The sequence below is a fragment of the Pseudophryne corroboree genome, chromosome 6, assembly GCF_028390025.1.
Source record: "Pseudophryne corroboree isolate aPseCor3 chromosome 6, aPseCor3.hap2, whole genome shotgun sequence".
In the NCBI taxonomy this organism is placed as follows: Eukaryota; Metazoa; Chordata; class Amphibia; order Anura; family Myobatrachidae; genus Pseudophryne; species Pseudophryne corroboree.
Window position 1 is genome coordinate 23,844,059 of NC_086449.1, and position 25,044 is coordinate 23,869,102.

Consider the following 25,044-nt stretch of genomic DNA (forward strand, 5'->3'; position numbering starts at 1 on the left):
TGTCCTAAAAAATGCAGTTGTACCCAATGTCCACTTAACCACGGACATGTGGACAAGTGGAGCAGGGCAGGCTCAGGACTATATGACTGTGACAGCCCACTGGGTAGATGTATGGACTCCCGCCGCAAGAACAGCAGCGGCGGCACCAGTAGCAGCATCTCGCAAACGCCAACTCTTTCCTAGGCAGGCTACGCTTTATATCACCGCTTTCCAGAATACGCACACAGCTGAAAACCTCTTACGGCAACTGAGGAAGATCATCGCGGAATGGCTTACCCCAATTGGACTCTCCTGGGGATTTGTGGCATCGGACAACGCCAGCAATATTGTGCGTGCATTACATCTGGGCAAATTCCAGCACGTCCCATGTTTTACACATACATTGAATTTGGTGGTGCAGAATTATTTAAAAAACGACAGGGGCGTGCAAGAGATGCTGTCGGTGGCCCGAAGAATTGCGGGCCACTTTCGGCATTCAGCCACCGCATGCCGAAGACTGGAGCACCACCAAACATTCCTGAACCTGCCCTGCCATCATCTGAAGCAAGAGGTGGTAACGAGGTGGAATTCAACCCTCTATATGCTTCAGAGGATGGAGGAGCAGCAAAAGGCCATTCAAGCCTATACATCTGCCCACGATATAGGCAAAGGAGGTGGAATGCACCTGTCTCAAGTGCAGTGGAGAATGATTTCAACGTTGTGCAAGGTTCTGCAACCCTTTGAACTTGCCACACGTGAAGTCAGTTCAGACACTGCCAGCCTGAGTCAGGTCATTCCCCTCATCAGGCTTTTGCAGAAGAAGCTGGAGACATTGAAGGAGGAGCTAAAACAGAGCGATTCCGCTAGGCATGTGGGACTTGTGGATGGAGCCCTTAATTCGCTTAACCAGGATTCACGGGTGGTCAATCTGTTGAAATCAGAGCACTACATTTTGGCCACAGTGCTCGATCCTAGATTTAAAACCTATGTTGTATCTCTCTTTCCGGCAGACACAAGTCTGCAGAGGTTCAAAGACCTGCTGGTGAGAAAATTGTCAAGTCAAGCGGAACGTGACCCGTCAACAGCTCCTCCTTCACATTCTCCCGCAGCTGGGGGTGCGAGGAAAAGGCTAAGAATTCCGAGCCCACCCGCTGGCGGTGATGCAGGGCAGTCTGGAGCGAGTGCTGACATCTGGTCCGGACTGAAGGACCTGCCAACGATTACTGACATGTCGTCTACTGTCACTGCATATGATTCCCTCACCATTGAAAGAATGGTGGAGGATTATATGAGTGACCGCATCCAAGTAGGCACGTCAGACAGTCCGTAGGTATACTGGCAGGAAAAAGAGGCAATTTGGAGGCCCTTGCAGAAACTGGCTTTATTTTACCTAAGTTGCCCACCCTCCAGTGTGTACTCTGAAAGAGTGTTTAGTGCAGCCACTCACCTTGTCAGCAATCGGCGTACGAGGTTACTTCCAGAAAATGTGGAGAAGATGATGTTCATCAAAATGAATTATAATCAATTCCTCCGTGGAGACATTCACCAGCAATTGCCTCCAGAAAGTACACAGGGACCTGAGATGGTGGATTCCAGTGGGGACGAATTAATAATCTGTGAGGAGGGGGATGTACACAGTGAAAGGGGTGAGGAATCGGACGATGAGGAGGAGGTGGACATCTTGCCTCTATAGAGCCAGTTTGTGCAAGGAGAGATTGATTGCTTCTTTTTTGGTGGGGGCCCAAACCAACCAGTCATTTCAGCCACAGTCGTGTGGCAGACCCTGTCGCTGAAATGATGGGTTTGTTAAAGTGTGCATGTCCTGTTTATACAACATAAGCAGAGGCGTATCTAGGGTAGGGCGAGTGGGCTACGTGCCCTGGGCGCCTTGGCAGGCCCAGGAGAGGGGGGCGCCGCCGGCGACCAGGGCATCATGCCCCACTTGCCCCCGTCAACCCTAAATGTGAGGGGAGGAGAGCGCAGCGTCTCTCCCTCCCCTCACCGCCGCTGCCAGTACTAGCAGCGCTGCTCAGCGCTGCTGTGTCCGGTCTCCGGCGCTAGCCAATCAGAGCTTGCGGACCGGCTCCTGATAGGTTGCCGGTCCACGAGCTCTGATTGGCTAGCGAACCGGCGCCAGACCGCCGCCGGAGACCTGGAGCGGTGAGGGGAAGGAGAGGCGCTGCGCTGCGCTCTCCTCCCATCACAGAGAGCAAGCGGCGAGTGACGGGGGGGGGGGGGGGCGGCGGGCTTGGCGGCACAGTGGGGTAAGTATCTGGCACCAAATGGGGCATATTTAACTGGCACTGAGTGGGGCCTGGCACTGTGGGGCATGTAACTGGCACTGTGGGGCAATGTAACTGGCATTGTGGGGCATGTAACTGGCACTGTGGGGCATGTAACTGGCACTGTGGGGCAATGTAACCAGCATTGTGGGGCATGTAACTGGCACTGTGGGGCATGTAACTGGCACTGTGGGGCATTGTATCTGGCACTGTGGGGCAATGTAACTGGCACTGTGGGGCAATGTAACTGGCACTGTGGGGCATGTATCTGGCACTGTGGGGCATTGTATACGGCACTGTGGGGCAATGTAACTGGCACTGTGGGGCAATGTAACTGGCACTGTGGGTCATGTATCTGGCACTGTGGGGCATTGTAACTGGCACTGTGGGGCATGTATCTGGCACTGGGGGGCAATGTAACTGGCACTGTGGGGCATTGTATCTGGCACTGTGTGGCAATGTAACTGGCACTGTGGGGCATTGTATCTGGCACTGTGGGGCATTGTATCTGGCACTGTGGGGCATGTATCTGGCACTGTGGGGCATTGTATCTGGCACTGTGGGGCAATGTAACTGGCACTGTGGGGCATGTATCCGGCACAGTGGGGCATTGTATCTGGCACTGGGGGGCAATATAACTGGCACTGTGGGGCATTGTATCTGGCACTGTGGGGCAATGTAACTGGCACTGTGGGGCATTGTATCTGGCACTGTGGGGCAATGTAACTGGCACTGTGGGGCATTGTATCTGGCACTGTGGGGCAATGTAACTGGCACTGTGGGCCATTTTCAGTGACCACACCCCTTCTGGAGCGCGGCCACACCCCTTCTGGTGTGTGCCCACGCCCATTTTTTTTGCAGCTCTCGCCTTAGGCGCGCGCACATACTTCTTTTGCTATGTTTTTTTTTTTTGGGGGGGGCGCCATTTTACATCTTGCCCTGGGCTCCAAAAACCCTAGTTACGCCTCTGAACATAAGGGTGGGTGGGAGGGCCCAAGGACAATTCCATCTTGCACTTCTTTTTTTCTTTCATTTTTCTTTGCATCATATGCTGTTTTGGGACTATTTTTTTGAAGTGCCATCCTGCCTGACACTGCAGTGACACTCCTTGTGTCGGCCACTTGTGTCGCTTAGCTTAGCCATCCAGCGACCTTGGTGCACCTCTTTTTTTCTTTGCATCATGTGCCGTTTGGGGACTATTTTTTTGAAGTGCCATCCTGTCTGACACTGCAGTGCCACTCCTAGATGGGCCAGGTGTTTGTGTCGGCCACTTGGGTCGCTTAGCTTAGTCATCCAGCGACCTTGGTGCAAATTTTAGGACTAAAAATAATATTGTGAGGTGTGAGGTGTTCAGAATAGACTGAAAATGAGTGGAAATTATGGTTATTGAGGTTAATAATACTATGGGATCAAAATGACCCCCAAATTCTATGATTTAAGCTGTTTTTGAGGGGTTTTTGTAATAAAACACCCGAATCCAAAACACACCCGAATCTGACAAAAAAATTTCAGGGAGGTTTTGCCAAAAGGCGTCCGAATCCAAAACACGGCCGCGGAACCGAATCCAAAACCAAAACACAAAACCCGATAAATGTCCGGTGCACATCACTACTTTTAACACTATTTCCCTCTCTTGGGGGGAAGCTGGTAGGGCCGATTTGAAATATCGGTGAGGGGGCATCTCTTTGTATTCCAGCTTGTAGCCCTGAGACACAATTTCTATTACCCAGGGATCCACCTGGGAGTGAACCCACATGTGGCTGAAATTTCGAAGACGTGCCCCCACCGGGCCCAGCCCCGCCATTGGATCCCCAGCGTCATGCGGTGGATTTCGTAGAGGCCGGGGAGGACTTCTGTTCCTGGGAACTAGCTGTGTTGTGCAGCTTCTTTCCTCTGCCTCTACCTCTGGCAAGAAAGGACGCACCTCAGACTTTCTTGTTTCTATGTGATCGAAAGGACTGCATTTGATAATGCGGTGCTCTCTTAGGCTGTGAGGGAATATAAGGCAAAAAATTTGACTTTCCAGCTGTAGCTGTGGAGACCAGGTCCGAGAGACCCTCCCCGAACAATTCCTCACCCCTGTAAGGTAAAACCTCCATATGCCTCTTTGAGTCGGCATCACCTGTCCATTGCCGAGTCCACAGGACTCTTCTGGCAGAAATCGACATAGCGTTTATTCTAGAACCCAGAAGACTAATGTCTCTTTGAGCATCTCTCATATATAGGACAGCGTCTTTAATATGCCCCAGGGTCAATAATACAGTATCCTTATCTAGGGTATCAATCTCCTCAGATAAGGTATCCGTCCATGCTGCTACAGCACTACACACCCAGGCCGACGCGATTGCCGGTCTTAGTAAGGTACCCGAATGTGTATAAATGGACTTCAGGGTAACCTCCTGCTTGCGATCAGCAGCATCTTTGAGGGTAGTCGTATCCTGTGACGGCAGGGCCACCTTCTTGGATAAGCGTGTTAAAGCTTTGTCCACCCTAGGGGAAGATTCCCATCGTAACCTGTCCGTTGGCGGGAAAGGATACTCCATAAGAATCCGTTTGGAAATCTGCAGTTTTTTATCTGGAGATTCCCAAGCCTTTTCACATAACTCATTCAGTTCGTGTGAGGGGGGAAAGGTTACCTCAGGCTTCTTTCCCTTATACATAAGCACCCTCTTGTCCGGGACAGGGGTTTCCTCTGTGATGTGCAAAACCTCTTTTATTGCTATAATCATATATCGAAGAGACTTAGCCAATTTTGGCTGTAACTTTGCATCATCGTAATCGACACTGGAGTCAGAATCCGTGTCGGTATCTGTGTCAAAAATTTGGGATAGTGGACGCTTTTGAGACCCTGACGGTCCCTGCAACATAGGGTCAGGCACGGGTTGAGACCCTGACTGTCCCAATGCCTCAGCCTTGTCAAATCTTTTATGCAAGGAATTAACATTCTCAGTTAAAACCTTCGACAAATATATCCATCCAATCAGGTGTCGGCGCCGTCGGCGGAGACACCACATTCATTTGCTCCCGCTCCTCTCCCACATAGCCTTACTCATCAGACATGTCGACACAAGCGTACCAACACACCACACACAGGGAATGCTCTTTCTGGAGACAGTTCCCCCACCAGGCCCTTTGGAGAGACAGAGAGAGAGTATGCCAGCACACCCCCCAGCGCTATAAATCCCAGGAATAACACAGTAACTTAATGTTAACCCAGTAGCTGCTGTAAGTATAGTTTTTGCGCCTAATTATGTGCCCCCCCTCTCTTTCCAACCCTCTCCTACCGTGTATCTGCAGGGGAGAGCCTGGGGAGCTTCCTCTCAGCGGTGCTGTGGAGAAAAAATGGCGCTGGTGAGTGCTGAGGGAGAAACCCCGCCCCCTCGGAGGCGGGCTTCTGTCCCGCTTAAATTGTATTTTCTGGCGGGGGCTCTTACATATATACAGTGCCCAGCTGTATATATGTTTATTTTTGCCATATGAGGTCCCAAATGCTGCCCATGGCGCCCCCCCTGCGCCCTGCACCCTTACAGTGACCGGAGTATGTGTAGGTGTGTGGAGCAATGGCGCACAGCTGCAGTGCTGTGCGTTACCTCCCGTGAAGATCTCGAAGTCTTCTGCCGCCTGTGAAGTCTTCTTTGCTTCTCATACTCACCCGGCTTCTGTCTTCCGGCTCTGCGAGGGGGGCGGCGGCGCGGCTCTGGGACCGGACGGCGAGGGTGAGATCCTGTGTACCGATCCCTCTGGAGCTAATGATGTCCAGTAGCCTAAGATGCAGGACCTAGCTTCAGATAGTAGGGCTGCTTCTCTACCCTCTGTCCCACGATGCAGAGAGTCTGTTGCCAGCAGATCTCCCTGAAAATAAAAAACCTAACAAAATACTTTCTATCAGCAAACTCAGGAGAGCTCACTGAACAGCACCCAGCTCGTCTGGGCACAGTATCAAACTGAGGTCTGGAGGAGGGGCATAGAGGGAGGAGCCAGTGCACACCAGGATCTAAATTCTTTCTTAAAGTGCCCATGTCTCCTGCGGAGCCCGTCTATCCCCATGGTCCTTACGGAGTCCCCAGCATCCACTAGGACGTTAGAGAAATAATGGTATGGCCCATTAAGAGCAGCCAGGGAGTCAGCTAGTACTGAGATAGGATTAGTACTTAGGTGGTCATTCCGAGTTGTTTGCTCACTGCTATTTTTAGCAGAATTACTAATAGGCTAAAATCCGGCAGTTCTGCGCATGCATATGCACAGCAGGGCGCACGCGCTAAGCAATTTTACACAAAACTATGCTATTTTACTCATGGGCGAACAAAGCTTTTCAATCGCTCTGCTGATCGTAGTGTGATTGACAGGAAGTGGGTGTTTCTGGGCAGTAACTGTCCGTTTTCAGGGAGTGTGCTAAAAAACGCAGGCGTGTCAGGTAAAAACGCAGGAGTGGTTGGAGAAACGGGGGAGTGGCTGGCCGGACGCTGGGCGTGTTTGTGATGTCAAACCAGGAGCTAAACGGACTGAGGTGATCGCAGTCTAGGAGTAGGTCTGGAGCTACTCAGAAACTGCAAGGAAATACTTAATAGCAGAATTGATAATCTTTCGTCAGCAATTCTGCTATGCTAAAATACACTCCCAGAGGGCGGCAGCTTTGTATTTGCATTTCTGCTAAAAGTAGCTAGCGAGCGAACAACCCGGAATGAGGGCCTTAGTCAATTATAGCTGGAGATTCAGGAGCTCTACACAGACTGAGAGACAACAAAGCACTGACAGCTTACCTGTGCTGGGGCTTGGAATTTATGCCTCCTGCTCTCTGCTGACTGGCTGATGGATTCACCTGACGAGGAAGTGATTCCGGATTGGGCCCAGGAAGGTCAGCTGACCAGGAACTGTCATGGTGAAGTCCATAGCTGGTTTTGTAGGGAACTCTGGAGTGGTGATGCCTAGGCAGTTTTCTAAGGTCACCGGATCCATCGGCGCTGACAGGGGAGCCACAGCGTAGCAGCTGACCGCGCAGGATGACAGGAGACCGCACAGATGACGGAGCACGCCAGGGCTTGCGGCAGAGGTAAGACAGAGCATGGCTGGGTAGCGCTGAAAGCTTCCGTTTTGTGATTTTGCCCTTTTAATAATTGGTGCTTTAAAAATACGGTCTGACTCACAGGACATTATATACTGTAAGATACAGGCACTGGACCCACTGTAGTTTACTGAGTATGAGAATGGACAGAATGTGACATTACACATGTGACACTAGTCTCTATAGGTGCTGTAACAACAGTACAGACAACATAATATAAAAACTGCAACTGACCCCGACCTGATTTGAACATGCAACCTTCTGATCTGGAGTCAGACGCGCTACCGTTGCGCCACGAGGTCCCTTACAAAGCCTGGAAACGCATATAAGCTAATAACGCCAAGGTTGTGGGTTCAATCCCCGTGTGGGCAGCTTTGTTTTTTCTTTCACTGTATTTATTTTTTGCTGTACAGTTTGTGTACATGTGCGAGAAATTTTGGCCAAACATGTGCTAAGAGCCTCACATATACGCCATGTGAATTGTAGAGTTTATCATCATTATTTTGACTGTTAGTATCCTCAGTGCTATGAGTGTCCACTTGCATTTTCCTGCATATGGCACTACAAGTCTCAGCATGCTCGAAGCTTGGCGAGCGCAGCAGCGCACTATTGTTTGGGGGGTTTTTTCAGGGAAAAGAGTGGGGCGGGGAGGATGCATTAAAAAGTGTGTTGACCTTTTTGTGTCGACCATTTCCATGTCAACCTTTTGACCCTATGGAACTTTTCTACTTTCTACCTTGACTCTGTTGACTTTTTGACCCTGTCGACCTTTTCATGTTGACCATTTGGGGTCGACCTACTGACTATAGACCTGTTTAATGTAGATCTATTGAACGACACCTGACCTGACCCTACAGACACCTGACCTGACCCTACAGGATGGTGCAGCCGGAATCATTGTTCTATTGTGGAACATGCAAATCATTTTTTATATAAATAGTGAGACTATGGGGTAAATTGGGGTATAGCGGTTCAAATCTATTTTTCCCGACAAAGATTAGTCCGACAGTGATTGACAGACAATGTAGTTTTACCGTCAAACTAGGGTTCGACATTAATCATACCTCGACATAGATAACTTAGACAATGAAAGTAAACAGACCTCTCGAAGATCGACAGCGTGTATGCAGACATTAAAAAAGCCTGACAATTATCAATTAGATACGTATTACTCAGACACTGTTGAAGACCGACAAAGCATATATAGACATTTTAAAGTACGACAGGACATCAGTCAGATAAGCTCAAGACCGACAAACAAAAGACCGACAAAACATATATAGACATTAAAAAATCAGATAGGCCACATGTCAGATAAGCACAAGACCGACACACATAAGACCGACACACATTCATTATCAAAAAATAATATTACACATAACAGACAGTTCTTAGACAAGTATTCTTACTCTGAAACAGGCCCTTATCATCTGTCCTGAGACTTGTAGTTCTCCTAACCACCCCTGTACACTCAGTCACGGTGTCACCACCATACCTGGACGCAACGCTCTCAATAGCTATTGCGGGTGGACGGGACTCATAGCGTCTCGTCTTGGACGACCCCCCGTCGCCAGCAATAGCTACTGAGGGGTGTGTGTGTGTGGGGGGGGTTTGGCCTTGCACTCATGACTTTGGCCTGTATGGTTTGGGCTTAGTAGCGGTAAGGCTGACAGGCGTGGCTGGGACCTGTAGTTCCACGGATGAGTGTAGCGCCGGGGGTAACGCTGTTAGCGTAGGCGCGTCTGAGGTTAGACGGCATGGTGCCGTTGCTGGGGTGACGATGGAGGCGTCCAGGACAGGGCGCCCAGACATCGCGGGGGGATGGACGGAAGAGGGGCTGTTGGGGTGACAACCGTCCCCCCACCTAACCTATTTGGAGCTGAGGGTACAGGTGTGTATGCGGCGACATGTATGTAGGAGGGTAGTCTTGGGGAAATGAAAGTCTCAGAAGTCTATATTGGCCCCTGTCCTAATAATCTGTCGGTCTTTTGCGTGCCGGTATTATTTTATTCTTTTATATGTATGTATTGTCTAGGTATATGATGTCGGTCTTTTATGTGTCGGTATTATTGCTGCCTGTTTTATGATTTGTCGATCATTTGCCTGTCTATGCATACACTGTCGGTCTTTTACTTGTCGATATTATCGAGGTCTGTTTGATTACTTGTCGGTCTTTTTTACTGTCTATGTATGCACTGTCGGGTTTTTGTCATGTCGGTCAAATGCACGTCTGACTTGTGTTTTGTCGGTCTTTTGTGTGTCTGCATATATACTGTCGGTCTGTTGTGTGTCTGCATATATACTGTCGGTCTGTTGTGTTTCGGTATAAATCTTGTCTGATGAAGGACTTGTCGGTCTGTTTTGTTGTCGATTTATGCGATGTCGGTTTAGGGGTAGTCGATGTGACCATTGTCTGACTTATGAACTGTCGGTCTTTGTTCTGTCGGACTGTTGGTCTTGTCGGGTTTTCCTTTGTCTGACTTTTAACTGTCGGTCTCTCACTACTGTCTAACTAGTGTCTTTCTGTCTTCTGTTGTCGGTCTTTTCGCTGTCTGTATTCTTCATGTCGGCGAGTCAGCCGGAACCCAAATTTACTAAGATGGGAGTTCTATTTAAGATGGGATGTTGCCCATAGCAACCAATCAGATTCTACTTCTCATTTATCTAGCACCTTCTAGAAGATAATACCTGGAATCTTATTGGTTGCTATGGGCACTGCCAGAATGGTGAGGAGGGTCCAGGAGATGGGAGCTACCAGGGGGGTGATGTGGGTACAGGAGATGGGTACTTACAAGAAGGTAAGGTGGTTCCAGGAGATGGGAGCTACCAGGAGGGTGATGTGGGTACAGGAGATGGGTACTTACAAGAAGGTAAGGTGGTTCCAGGAGATGGGAGCTACCAGGAGGGTGATGTGGGTACAGGAGATGGGTACTTACAAGAAGGTAAGGTGGTTCCAGGAGATGGGAGCTACCAGGGGGGTGATGTGGGTACAGGAGATGGGTACTTACAAGAAGGTAAGGTGGTTCCAGGAGATGGGAGCTACCAGGGGGGTGATGTGGGTACAGGAGATGGGTACTTACAAGAAGGTAAGGTGGTTCCAGGAGATGGGAGTTACCAGGAGGGTGATGTGGGTACAGGAGATGGGTACTTACAAGAAGGTAAGGTGGTTCCAGGAGATGGGAGCTACCAGGAGGGTGATGTGGGTACAGGAGATGGGTACTTACAAGAAGGTAAGGTGGTTCCAGGAGATAGGACCTACCAGGGGGGTGATGTGGGTACAGGAGATGGGTACTTACAAGAAGGTAAGGTGGTTCCAGGAGATGGAAGCTACCAGGGGGGTGATGTGGGTACAGGAGATGGGTACTTACAAGAAGGTAAGGTGGTTCCAGGAGATGGGAGCTACCAGGGGGGTGATGTGGGTACAGGAGATGGGTACTTACAAGAAGGTAAGGTGGTTCCAGGAGATGGGACCTACCAGGAGGGTGATGTGGGTACAGGAGATGGGTACTTACAAGAAGGTAAGGTGGTTCCAGGAGATGGAAGCTACCAGGGGGGTGATGTGGGTACAGGAGATGGGTACTTACAAGAAGGTAAGGTGGTTCCAGGAGATGGGACCTACCAGGAGGGTGATGTGGGTACAGGAGATGGGTACTTACAAGAAGGTAAGGTGGTTCCAGGAGATGGGACCTACCAGGAGGGTGATGTGGGTACAGGAGATGGGTACTTACAAGAAGGTAAGGTGGTTCCAGGAGATGGGAGCTACCAGGAGGGTGATGTGGGTACAGGAGATGGGTACTTACAAGAAGGTAAGGTGGTTCCAGGAGATGGGACCTACCAGGAGGGTGATGTGGGTACAGGAGATGGGTACTTACAAGAAGGTAAGGTGGTTCCAGGAGATGGGACCTACCAGGTGGGTGATGTGGGTACAGGAGATTGTGAAAACGTTTCTGCTGTATTTTCTTTGCTGTCGGCCCTCCTGTATTCCAGAGTCATGCAGTTATGGGGGCTTATGTATTAGCCTGTAAGATGAGGATACTAGTGAGATTCTGGTGAGTTTGCCCATATGTTTAAAGCGCCAATCATTTAAAAGGTAAGGCCAGATTAGTGTTGCCCTTTTAATAATTGGTGCTTTAAAAATATGGTCAGACTGGCAGGACATTACATACTGTAAGATCCATGGACTGGACCCACTGTAGTTACTGAGTATGAGAATGGCCTTCCTACCTCTATGTCTGTCTGTTTTACCCAGTTTTGTTCTATTACTATTGTTCTAATTGTAAAGCGCAACAGAATATGCTGCGCTATATAAGAAACTGCTAATAAATAAATAATAAATAATAAAAAGGACAGAATGTGGCATTGTAAATGTGAGACAGCTCTCTATGGGGGCTGTAACAACCGCACAAACGACACAGTCAATATAATATAAAAAAAGCAACTGACCCCGACGTGATTTGAACACGCAACCTTCTGATCTGGAGTCAGACGCGCTACCGTTGCGCCACGAGGTCTCTTGCAACGCATGGATCAGAATATAAGCTAATAACGCCAAGGTTGTGGGTTCAATCCCCGTGTGGGCAGCTTTGTTTTTTCTTTTACTGTATTTATTTTTTGCTGTACAGTTTGTGTACATGTGCGAGAAATTTTGGGCAAACATGTGCTAAGAGCCTCACGTATGCTCCATGTGAATTGTACAGTTTATCATCATTATTTTGACTGTTAGTATTCTCAGTGCTTTGAGTGCCCGCCTGCATATGGCACTACAAGTCTCAGCATATAACCTTTTATTATGTAACCTGTGCCGAGCGTAGCAGAACGAGGCACCTTGCCCGAAGCGTTGCGAGCGAAACGATACACTAATGTTTTGGGGGGTTTTCTGGGGAAAAAAGTGGGGGGGAAATTCAACAAAAATTGTGCTGACCTTTTTGTGTCGACCATTTTCATGTGGAATTTTTCTACCGTCTACCTTTTGACCCTGTCGACCTTTTCATGTTAACCATTTGGGGTCATCCTAAAGACTGTAGACCTTTTTAATGTAGACCTACTGAGCCACACCTGACCTGATTCTACTGGATGGTGCAGCCGGAATCACTGTTCTATCGTGGAACATGCAAATCATTTCTTATACAAGTAATGAGACTACATACTGATGTGCGTCCCTGTTTGTGGCTGGGGGTAGCGATGCCTTTATAACACCATCTAGTGTAATTGAATCCAGAGACGCGGCAACAGGCATCAGTACAAGGTAATGTGTACAACAAGTGACTGTATGAAAAGGATCTATTGCGCCTCTGATGTTACAGCTGCAGTAATATCTTATACCAGCGGGTTACTAATATGACAGACACTTCTTAAGGGAAATAATTTCACTTTCTATGGAAGTTACCATCTTTCATTATCCTTCTGCCTGGATAGGGGGATGAGCTGTTAAAAAAAAAAACACATGTGGCCCGTACGGGGATCGAACCAGCGACCTTGGCGTTATTAGCACCACGCTCTAACCAACTGAGCTAACCGGCCAGCTGCCTCACAATCTTCTGGTCACACATCAGTCACAATGTGTAGGTCTAGGTGTGATGGGGAGGGGAACAATTCACAGTCCCATAGCTTTTAACCTTAAGCACTTTCTACCTTTTACCTGTAGGACCCCCCCCCCCCTCCCCCCCGCCTAGGACCTGACACTCCGGTCACCGTGCCTATGGGTAGTACACCCCTCAGCCACTGGTGACTGTACCTCTAGTTCAGCTGCGGGTCCCCGCTGCCAATCTCCCGCTGACTGCTCTGCCTCACAGCGTCTCCGGGCCTCATATGTCGACAGCTGACAGTCGCTCCTTCTCCAGGTCACAGCGCGACTCTCCCACTGACCACAGCCTCACTGTCTATCCCCCCCCACGCAGCACTGACAGTCCTCACCTCAGAACGCTGAGTCCTGTCACCACATCGGAAGTCTAGACTCTCATTGACCATCGATGGTTCATAATCATTGATGGTTTGTAGCCGATGTTGAATACTTTTACCATCGATGAGTCACTAGTGTGCGTACAGAAGGACTTCTGCTCTACAGTATACAGCGGTTATGTTGTAAATACAGTCTCACAAGACATAAGCAGCTCACGAACTGGAAAATCACAGGCAAGTTACTAACAATACTCCCCTTTACTTCCAACCCATCAAACAGGTTCTGTATCTCCCCGGCAGCCGTCCTTCCTCTCACCCAATCCGCCAAACCTGTATTTTTGATTAGGGGCCAACATTTTGGATTTCATTTGTTATAAATGTGCCCATCTGCAAACATCCTGCTCACTTCCCTTAGGGCTGATTGCGCAGAAGAACATGAGGTTGAGCTGGTCTGCGGTGTCCGTCTTCATCCTTCTCCGAGAAGCCTCACTAGCTTGTGGGACAGTCATTCTGGTGTCAAATGGTGGCGGGCTCGGTGACTGGGGAGAGTGGGACAGATGCCCACCGGGAGACGTGGCAAGAGGCTTCAGCACAAAGGTGAGCAAAGAATTGTGTGACAGGGGTCCATCTGCGCTGTAGAAATCACCAGGAAAATGGAGCGGCAGCATGTCACACATGCAAAGTCAGAAAACCCCTGGGAAAATGGCCAGTGCCATTTTCCCGGAGACCTGCAAATGTGCACTGGACTCTGGGACATATATACCAGCATGTCCTGCCATAGTTTTAGCATTTCCTAACAGTAAAACTGTGGCAGGGCATGCTGGGACTTGTAGTTTCACATTAGCTGGCGAGCCACAGGTCAGCCAGGGCTGCTCTACGCTACTGACATGCCTCCTGTGCAGGGGCAGAGCAGCCATATGCACATACAGAATAGTCTATATCTACAGTACAAATGAGTGACACTTAGGGCCAGATTTATCAAACTTTGGAGAATGATAAATTGCACGGTGATAAAGTATCAGCCAGTCAGCTCCTAATTGTCATGTTTCAAACACAAAGAAAAACAAGGTGGACGTGCCACCAAATCTCCCGGCGCAATAATCAATAAAATACTCTTACTTTGTTTAAAGTTCACCAGCTGCTCAAACAGAGGCTTTGCTAAAGCCTTGGGATTAAAACACTATATATACAAAGAGTTGGGGGATAATTCAGATCTGATCGCAGCAGCAAATTTGTTAGCAGTTGGGCAAAACCATGTGCAGTGCAGGTGGGGCAGATGTAACATGTGCAGAGAGAGTTAGATTTGGGTGAGGTGTGTTCAAACTGAAATCTAAATTGCAGTGTAAAAATAAACCATCCAGTATTTACCCTGCACAGAAACAAAATAACCCATCCAAATCTAACTCTCTCTGCACATGTTACATCTGCCCCACCTGCACTGCACATGGTTTTGCCCAACTGCTAACAAATTTGCTGCTGCGATCAACTCTGAATGACCCCCTTGGTGCGCTATATGAATGGACAAAAGTATATAGTAAACAGGTGTTTGCTTTCACGCCAGTGACAGGCAGATCCGAGACTTTACCCCCTCTATGGTTGTGAGACTATATCATCCGTTATTGCAGGCATAAATCTATATACCACAATTAATAGCGGCTGCTTAAAGCGACATTGAGCGTTTTTCATATAATAGCTAACCATCTTTATAATCTGGATATAACTGGATAAATTACTTGCCAATATTATCTGTATTTTACTGAGATTTTACCTATGGCATATCTATGTTAATGTATGTCTTGATTTGTGTGTGTCAAGTGTTATAATTGTGGCTGCTATATTTGTTTCAGTATCAAATCAATTTGTTACTATGTATGTGTTTTAGTAAATATTTGTATTTTTAAACAAGTCTCTTGGATTTTATGAGTGAAAGCAAACACTTGTTATCTAAATACTTTTGTCCGTTCACGTTTCAAACACAGCCTGTGACATGACAGATAGGGGCTGATTGGCTGGTATTTTATCACCGTGCAATTTATCACTCTCCAAGGCTTAATAAATCTGGGCCTAAGTGTATTATATATATATATATATATATATATATATATATATAATTTATAGCATGTCAGTGCCATAAACCAGCAACGCAGCCTAATAAGAGTTATATGTTTATTTAGACGGAGCCAAAACAAGTCTTTGATGACACAGCCCTGAACGGCATCAAGCTGTATTGTGCCAAACCCTACTCTAACCAAATCACCAGAACGGTAACCTCTTCTGTTGGAAAGTGAGTGTCTCCATTGTCACGTATGTAACAGAGTATCCGTGTGACTTCTTTCTCTGGTCAGTGAGCAGCAGATCTCCACCTATAAGAGCTTAAGGTCTCCAAGGACCGCCCCCGAGGAACAGCTGGTCCGACATATACAGGCTTTCTCAGGGGCATGGTAGGAGAGCTCACCTGACAGCTGCAGGACCGCCGCAGGACAATAGCAGGACAGCCGCTGAACAGTAGCAGGACAGCCGCAGGAAAGCAGCAGGACAGTAGCAGGACAGTAGCAGGACAGTAGCAGGACAGTAGCAGGATAGTAGCAGGACAGTAGCAGGATAGTAGCAGGACAGTAGCAGGACAGCCACAGGACAGTAGCAGGACAGCCACAGGACAGTAGCAGGACAGCCACAGGATAGTAGCAGGACAGCCACAGGACAGTAGCAGGACAGCCACAGGATAGTAGCAGGACAGCCACAGGACAGCCGCAGGACAGTAGCAGGACAGTAGCAGGACAGTAGCAGGACAGTAGCAGGATAGTAGCAGGACAGTAGCAGGACAGTAGCAGGACAGCCACAGGACAGCCGCAGGACAGTAGCAGGACAGTAGCAGGACAGCCACAGGACAGTAGCAGGACAGTAGCAGGACAGTAGCAGGACAACCGCAGGACAGTAGCAGGACAGTAGCAGGACAGCCACAGGACAGTAGCAGGACAGCCACAGGACAGTAGCAGGACAGCCACAGGACAGTAGCAGGACAGCCACAGGACACTAGCAGGACAGCCACAGGACAGTAGCAGGACAGCCACAGGACACTAGCAGGACAGCCGCAGGACAGTAGCAGGACAGCCACAGGACAGTAGCAGGACAGTAGCAGGACAGTAGCAGGACAGCCGCAGGACAGTAGCAGGACAGCCACAGGACAGTAGCAGGACAGCCACAGGACAGTAGCAGGACAGCCGCAGGACAGTAGCAGGACAGCCACAGGACAGTAGCAGGATAGTAGCAGGACAGCCACAGGACAGTAGCAGGACAGCCACAGGACAGTAGCAGGACAGCCACAGGACACTAGCAGGACAGCCGCAGGACAGTAGCAGGACAGCCGCAGGACAGTAGCAGGACAGCCACAGGACAGTAGCAGGACAGCCGCAGGACAGTAGCAGGACAGCCGCAGGACAGTAGCAGGACAGCCACAGGACAGTAGCAGGACAGCCACAGGACAGTAGCAGGACAGCCACAGGACACTAGCAGGACAGCCGCAGGACAGTAGCAGGACAGCCACAGGACAGTAGCAGGACAGCCGCAGGACAGTAGCAGGACAGCCACAGGACAGTAGCAGGACAGCCACAGGACACTAGCAGGACAGCCGCAGGACAGTAGCAGGACAGCCACAGGACAGTAGCAGGACAGTAGCAGGACAGTAGCAGGACAGCCGCAGGACAGTAGCAGGACAGCCACAGGACAGTAGCAGGACAGCCACAGGACAGTAGCAGGACAGCCACAGGACACTAGCAGGACAGCCGCAGGACAGTAGCAGGACAGCCACAGGACAGTAGCAGGACAGTAGCAGGACAGTAGCAGGACAGCCGCAGGACAGTAGCAGGACAGCCACAGGACAGTAGCAGGACAGCCACAGGACAGTAGCAGGACAGCCACAGGACAGTAGCAGGACAGCCACAGGACAGTAGCAGGACAGTAGCAGGACAGCCACAGGACAGCCACAGGACAGTAGCAGGACAGCCGCAGGACAGTAGCAGGACAGCCGCAGGACAGTAGCAGGACAGTAGCAGGACAGTAGCAGGACAGCCACAGGATAGTAGCAGGACAGCCACAGGACAGCCGCAGGACAGCCGCAGGACAGTAGCAGGACAGCCGCAGGACAGCCACCAAGATCAAAGGGGACATTTAATAAATGTGGGTTTTGAAATCCCGGAAGTTTTGCAGTTTACTGGCAAGATTGCGTCCCGCATATTTACTAAACTCAAACCCACCGCAAAACCTCAGAGAAATCAACACTGTAGAACAGAACAGAACATTGAATTACCATTTTTATTTTATTTTTTGTTTGTTCCATTACAAAAACAGAAACCACTGGTTTACTGAGCACCACAATCTGACCCTTATATACTGGAAAGAAACACCAATAACTACACTATGGGGTATATTCAATAGCTGTCGGAAGCTGCCGTCTTATCAAAAAGAAGGCAGCTTCCGACAGTTTTAGGTCGGAAGGGGTTCCGACCTATTCATTAGGGCCCCGTTTATTCTGACAAGCCGGGAAACCCGACTTGTCGGAATGCACGCTGATCAGCGGCTAAGTCAGACTGAGATGAGGAATCTGAGAGCAGGAGATGGGGGGGGGGTACCCAGCGGCAGCAACCACCCGGCTCCAGCAAGCATGGTCCCGCTGCTCCCCCGTCTCCTCCTCTCCGTCTCCCTGCCTCCACTGCTCTCCCGCTGCTGCCCCCACCGCCGCAGATATCTCTATCACGGCAGCCGCTGACAGCTCCCCCCCTTCCCGGCGCTGCTGACAGCTCCCACCACCGCTGCTGTCGGCGCACACGGCAGCCGCTGACAGCAGCGGCAGGACAAGACACCGGGAGCGGCCAAATCCGACAGTCGGATTTGGCCGCTCTTTAAATAGGGGTTGTCGGGTCCATTCCGACAACTGCGTGTTGGAATGAACCCGACTCTTATTGAATATACCCCTATGTAGACAAAAGTGAAATAGGACTCCCACCCCAAAGTACCAACCAATCAGCTCCTAACTGCCATGTCACAGGCTGCATTTGAATAATAACAGTTAGGAGCTGATTGGTTGGTACTTTATCAACGTGCAATTTATCACTCTCCAAGGCTTGATCAATCTGGGCCAATGGGCCAGATGTATTTAGACTGGAGAAGTGATAAAGCAGTGATAAGTGGAAGGTGATAACGCACCAGCCAATCATTACAGTTTTTAAAAATGACAGTTAGGAGCTGATTGGCTGGTGCGTTATTACCTTCCATTCATCACTGCTTTATCACTTCTCCAGGCTTAATACATCTGCCCAAATGTCTCTTAAAATATACTACTTTTTTCTATGGGACGGGGTAATATCCTGACATAAAAAAAAGAATACTGTACATTTTGTTCATCCATGAACTTATATCAGGGCGGTAGAAACCTATTTGTTTGTGACCCTAGCAAAAACTAGAATAGTGAATAACAGCTGAATAGTAAATAAGAGTTCTGGAAAAAAAACAAAAGAACGGGATAATCCTGGGAAGAGAGCGACCCCTCCTGGTAGCTATCTGAAAAGTCAGCAAGATTATACAGTACTAGACTTTCCAAGGTGATCTCTCATCTCAAGAGTAATGGCATTGCGCGGGGGTTCCCAACCACGGCCCTCAAGCCCAGTTTTAAAGATAACCATACTTGAGCACAGATGAGCTAATTAGTACCTTAGTTATTTTGATTTAACCACCTGTGCTCAAGCACGGGTATCACTAAAACTTGCACTACTTGTTGGAGAACACTCGCGTAGCGTGTAAGATAAATGAAAGTTTGACGCTTTCAATATTGTGTGTTGGGCGTGTGACACAGATTCATGGTCGGGCCACCACTCAAATCATATCCACCAGTCCTGGACAACCACCTGATTGCAATTGGCTAGATATTGTTGCCTGCAAACACTCCTGGCAACAGTTGCTGAGTCCCTAGGCCGCCATAACAGTGCGCAAATGCACCATAAAATACGACCTACACCAAACTGTCATGAAGGCCACGTTGTAGGAGCTGTCCACATAAATCTGACACACTAAGCTTAGATCACTAACACACCCATGTGTAACAATAGCCGGGATGTGGGACAATGTACTGAACAATGTCTGTCTCCGCAGATGGGGGAAATGGGGACCCATTGTATGGTGCCCCACGGGATATCTCATCAGTTTCACGCAGAGGGTGGAGCCATACTCGCACACGTTCTTCTCAGACAACACGGCTGCCAACAACATCCAGTTCCTGTGCTCGGACTACTCTACAGTACTGGAAGGAAATGGGCTCACCTGGGGAACATATGGGGAATGGAGTGATGTCTGCTATAAAGGGATAACTGCCCTGAGGACCAGGGTGCAGGGACCACAGGGGCTTTGGACTGATGACACCGCCCTCAATGATGTCCAGTTTTTGTGCAGTGAGAATTAACCCAGGAAAGGTTTACAGATGTGTCCCCATACACCTAGCCTCAATACGACATACAGCACGAGACGCCAGCCAACTCCCCCCGGACTCTTCTCTCCAGCCAGCCAGCCAGTGTCGTCCCCCTGTCCCCGTCTGTTCTTTCCAGCCAGCCCTCCCATCTGTTCTCTCCAGCCAGCCAGTCCTCCAATCTGTTCTCTCCAGCCAGCCAGTCCCCCCAACTGTTCTCTCCAGCCAGCCATTTCCCCCATCTGTTCTCTCCAGCCAACCAGTCCCCCCATCTGTTCTCTCCAGCCAGCCAGCCCTCCAATCTGTTCTCTCCAGCCAGCCAGCCCTCCAATCTGTTCTCTCCAGTCAGCCATTCCCCCCATCTGTTCTCTCCAGCCAACTAGTCCCCCCATCTGTTCTCTCCAGCCAGCCAGTCCCCTCCATCTGTTCTCTCCAGCCAGCCAGTACCCCCATCTGTTCTCTCCAGCCTGCCAGTCCCCTCCATCTGTTCTCTCCAGCTAGCTAGTCCCCCCATCTGTTCTCTCCAGCCAGCCATTCCCCCCATCTGTTCTCTCCAGCCAGCCATTCCCCCCATCTGTTCTCTCCAGCCAGCCAGTCCCCCCATCTGTTCTCTCCAGCCAGCCAGTCCCCTCATCTGTTCTCTCCAGCCAGCCATTCCCCCCATCTGTTCTCTCCAGTCAGCCAGTCCCCCCATCTGTTCTCTCCAGCCAGACAGTCCCCCCATCTGTTCTCTCCAGCCAGCCAGTCCCCCCCATCTGTTCTCTCCAGCCAGCCATTCCCCCCATCTGTTCTCTCCAGCCAGCCAGTCCCCCCATCTGTTCTCTCCAGCCAGCCAGTCCCCCCATCTGTTCTCTCCAGCCAGCTAGTCCCCCCCATCTGTTCTCTCCAGCCAGCTATTCCCCCCCATCTGTTCTCTCCAGCCAGCCAGTCCCCCCATCTGTTCTCTCCAGCCAGACAGTCCCCCCATCTGTTCTCTCCAGCCAGCCAGTCCCCCCCATCTGTTCTCTCCAGCCAGCCATTCCCCCCATCTGTTCTCTCCAGCCAGCCAGTCCCCCCATCTGTTCTCTCCAGCCAGCCAGTTCCCCCATCTGTTCTCTCCAGCCAGCCAGTCCCCCCATCTGTTCTCTCCAGCCAGCCAGTCCCCTCCATCAGTTCTCTCCAGCCAGCCAGTCCCCCCATCTGTTCTCTCCAGCCAGCCAGTCCCCTCATCTGTTCTCTCCAGCCAGCCATTCCCCCATCTGTTCTCTCCAGCCAGCCAGCCCTCCTGTCTGTTCTCTCCAGCCAGCTAGTCCCCCCATCTGTTCTCTCCAGCCAGCCAGTCCCCTCATCTGTTCTCTCCAGCCAGCCATTCCCCCATCTGTTCTCTCCAGCCTGCCCTCCTGTCTGTTCTCTCCAGCCAGCTAGTCCCCCCATCTGTTCTCTCCAGCCAGCTAGTCCCCCCATCTGTTCTCTCCAGCCAACCAGTGTTGTGTCCTCCCCCTGTCTGTTCTCTCCAGCCAGCCACCCCCCGTCTGTTCTCTCCAGCCAGCCAGGCCCCCCATCTGTTCTCTCCAGCCAGCTAGTCCCCCCATCTGTTCTCTCCAGCCAGCTAGTCCCCCCATCTGTTCTCTCCAGCCAACCAGTGTTGTGTCCTCCCCCTGTCTGTTCTCTCCAGCCAGCTAGTCCCCCCATCTGTTCTCTCCAGCCAGCCAGTCCCCTCATCTGTTCTCTCCAGCCAGCCATTCCCCCATCTGTTCTCTCCAGCCTGCCCTCCTGTCTGTTCTCTCCAGCCAGCTAGTCCCCCCATCTGTTCTCTCCAGCCAGCTAGTCCCCCCATCTGTTCTCTCCAGCCAACCAGTGTTGTGTCCTCCCCCTGTCTGTTCTCTCCAGCCAGCCACCCCCCGTCTGTTCTCTCCAGCCAGCCAGGCCCCCCATCTGTTCTCTCCAGCCAGCTAGTCCCCCCATCTGTTCTCTCCAGCCAGCTAGTCCCCCCATCTGTTCTCTCCAGCCAACCAGTGTTGTGTCCTCCCCCTGTCTGTTCTCTCCAGCCAGCCACCCCCCGTCTGTTCTCTCCAGCCAGCCAGGCCCCCCATCTGTTCTCTCAAGCCAGCTAGTCCCCCCATCTGCTCTATCCAGCCACCCAGTGTTGTGTCCTCCCCCTTCTGTTCTCTCCAGCCAGCCACCCCCCGTCTGTTCTCTCCAGCCAGCCACCCCCCGTCTGTTCTCTCCAGCTAGCCCCACATCTGATGAATAAATGGTGTTTGACTGTGTTGCCCAGTGATAATGTCAATATTATCTTAGACCGCAAAGCTATACCTCTAATACACTTTTACCGTTGAGCCGCTATGGCCGCTAGATTATGTACACATGCTACACACTCTGTACGCTATTTGCAGAGTCCCGTACGTGGTATGTACTTGACGTACACACGCCGCGCTGAGTGTACGGAGTACGCTCAGCGTGCGCACACACAATGAATAACATTTAAACCTTGTTAATGATACAATGTAATAATATGCTTACACTTTAAACCCTTAACAGTAAAGTACTGCAATGATGTTATACCTTTAAACCTTAAGTAGCGCTGGCGATACAAAGTATCCGCAGTGCGTACACCTTATCAATGCTGATACACCTTATACAGATAAATCTACTTTAAAGCCCATGCAGGAAAGTGAAAACACAACACTGTTTGTAGTTGAAACCACAGGGTTCTAAGGCCACCGTGGATTGATTCCAAAAGATACAAACAATACAATTTATACACTACAGGCTAACAAGTAAATCTAAACAGAATAACGGCTACAGAGAATGTACGTACGTGAGAATATTCGCATGCGCAACCCGAATCCGGTCCTCCGCTCATCAGGTAGATAGCGTTCAGAGTCTTCTGACCGGCCAGGCAACAATGGTCCTTTTATACACAACATGCATACACAATACAATGGTCACTGTAATCTCATTGTTCATTGGACACAGAGATATGTCTCCACATTACAGTAAAGGTCATAGGTGGATTTGAAAGGGTGGGCGATGTCTTTCCCCAACTGCTCTTGTGGGTGGTATCCTCTGGATTCCCGCCGCATTTGTAATTTACAGTAAATATAGTTAATGTTCATAATCTACTTTTGCACATAACTATACGCAGGAACAAACGATCTTTCTCTAACTAACACCGGAATGTTACCCTCAAAATACCCTACAGCTGGATACTAGACATCACCTTCCAACCTTTATCTGACCCTTCCTTTCATGCAAAGGCGAATCTCTCTGTCCAGGAACTGTTTAAACTAATAATACTCGCTGACATGGTCTAGGGGAACTATATCTACAAAATGCACTATTTGGGTTAAATATGTAATGTTCTAATAACCCGCTACGCGCTCACAAACCCCGCCGTAAACACCCATATCATGCGCATGATCGCCGGAGCGATCCTATGCAAATTGCGGATATGTGCACGCACGGCGGACTGAGTGCACGAGCAGCGGGCATGTGCATGGGGTTAGTACAAGGCATATGCATTATGATATTTTTCGACTTTGACAGTCCACCCTTTGGCAGTCAACAATAACTGCCACTATCTAAACATTAAACAGAAAAATATACAATACAATATCTAGAAAATAATTGGATGGTAGGAGGAGAGGAGTAGGAGGGAAATGTATGGCCTAGTGGGATAGTAAAAGCATGTATGTATGAACTTCATGTCTGAGGGGCATGTATCATCGTGCCGTTCATGTTCTAGATAAGCTTCGAGGTATTGCGAAGTATACATTAAATCCTTCTTATCCTGTATTAAGGGTCTGTAAGTGGGCCAACAAACACTACCGAGCTCTTTTCGGCTTCTTGTTCCAACAAATGGGGTGCACATTTAGTTGATGATACATGGAGGGGGAAAAACATGTGAATGCTAATATATGTATCTATATCACCTGTCGACTATGTGTGTCACTACCTGAAGGTTGTAGAGATGAAGATAAGACACGTATCACAAATACATTCACATAACAATTGTGCAATCATCCTTTGGTGTTGGTTGAAGTCTTGTCCGGATGGGTGTATCCTTGCTGTGAGTGTCCATTAAAAGTCTTTTAAAGTGTCCATTAAAGTCTTTAGTGTGTCCATCAAAGTCTTTAAAGTGTCCATCAAAGTCCTTTCCGAATGGATGTATCGTTCATCAAAGTTCCTTCCGAATGGATGTATTTTTGCTTGAGGGAAAAAAAACAAAGGAGAAACGGGTGAAAGAAACGGATCGTGGAATCACGTCTTATCACAACATTGTCTCAATTGATGGGTCATAAATTAAATCAGTTGTTGTAACAATGCCCCCGCTCCTCAAACTCATCACTTTGGTACTGCGCTTGCACTGCATTAAAAATCGAACACATCTAAATATCAAACCAATCATTACGACGACTCCAGGATACAAAGGAGAAACTTTCCTACACTCACGATAACATTTTGAGCCCATTCTCCTAAACCAGAGAACCAATTGTGTGGGTTCAACCATGAGACCCAGCCGGTCAGTTCATTACTCACAGCAGTAAGGGTAAGGTTGTGTCTCCTTCGGAACTCCCACTTCAATTGCAAGATATCGTCCATCTTTTGATCTATGACCTCGGTGGGGTCATCAGTGCTGTTTGTAATGTACGTGCAGCACTTCACACCATACTGAGTTGCTAGGGTGACACAATACCCGCCTGTCACCGCTGTGATGTAATTGAGAACCATCCTGTGCTGGATCAGTTCCGTATTGTAAGCTTGCAACTCCCTCCCAGTATACCTGAAGGTGTCATCATACATCTCGGTGATATTATCTATCAGGTTCGCTAGCGCATGAATATACCTAAAATTTATAATTCCTCTGGCGGTACGGGTGATATCTAACGCGAGTAGGAATTGAATCCCGGTGGATTCGTGGATCAAATCAGAGGCTGCGTGCTCTGTCCTATCTATAAGGTGTCTCTTAACGATGTGTTCGTAGTGAGTGTGAGTGTAAGGAGCTTGAGCATTGCGGTGAACGTCTTTCATCTTATTATGGGTTATGGTCATAATTTCTGGCAACACTCTTCCAATGTAACACAATCCCTCTGAGTTTGGGGCAAGCCACTTATACGCCTTCCTCCCGCATATGAAATATGCATCATCGGGGAGAACATATGGTACAGAATATGACATTACCATATTGCAAACCTTCCAGGTGAAAAATCCTATCGGTTAGGCGCGGCGATCTTCGGCCGTGCCCTGACTGAGCAGCGGTCACGGCTGCCGCGCCTCCCTCCTTCCCTGTCCCCCGCACGGCGCCTAGCAACGCCAGGACGCCGTTCGCACGATAGCCGCCGGGTCCCTGGCAACGCAGGACGCCGTGCGTGCAGGGCCGCCGGGTG

General features: G+C 49.5%; 3 non-coding genes across 3 annotated transcripts; all 3 read right to left on the reverse strand.

The window, feature by feature from the left end:
• Window positions 1-7,553: 7,553 nt before the first annotated feature.
• Window positions 7,554-7,625, reverse strand: TRNAW-CCA (transfer RNA tryptophan (anticodon CCA)). The gene has a single exon. It is a non-coding gene; the product is annotated as a tRNA-Trp (tRNA).
• A 4,137-nt stretch (window positions 7,626-11,762) lies between these two features.
• Window positions 11,763-11,834, reverse strand: TRNAW-CCA (transfer RNA tryptophan (anticodon CCA)). The gene has a single exon. It is a non-coding gene; the product is annotated as a tRNA-Trp (tRNA).
• Window positions 11,835-12,769: 935 nt separating this feature from the next.
• TRNAI-AAU (transfer RNA isoleucine (anticodon AAU)) lies at window positions 12,770-12,843 on the reverse strand. Its single transcript has one exon. It is a non-coding gene; the product is annotated as a tRNA-Ile (tRNA).
• Window positions 12,844-25,044: the final 12,201 nt, after the last annotated feature.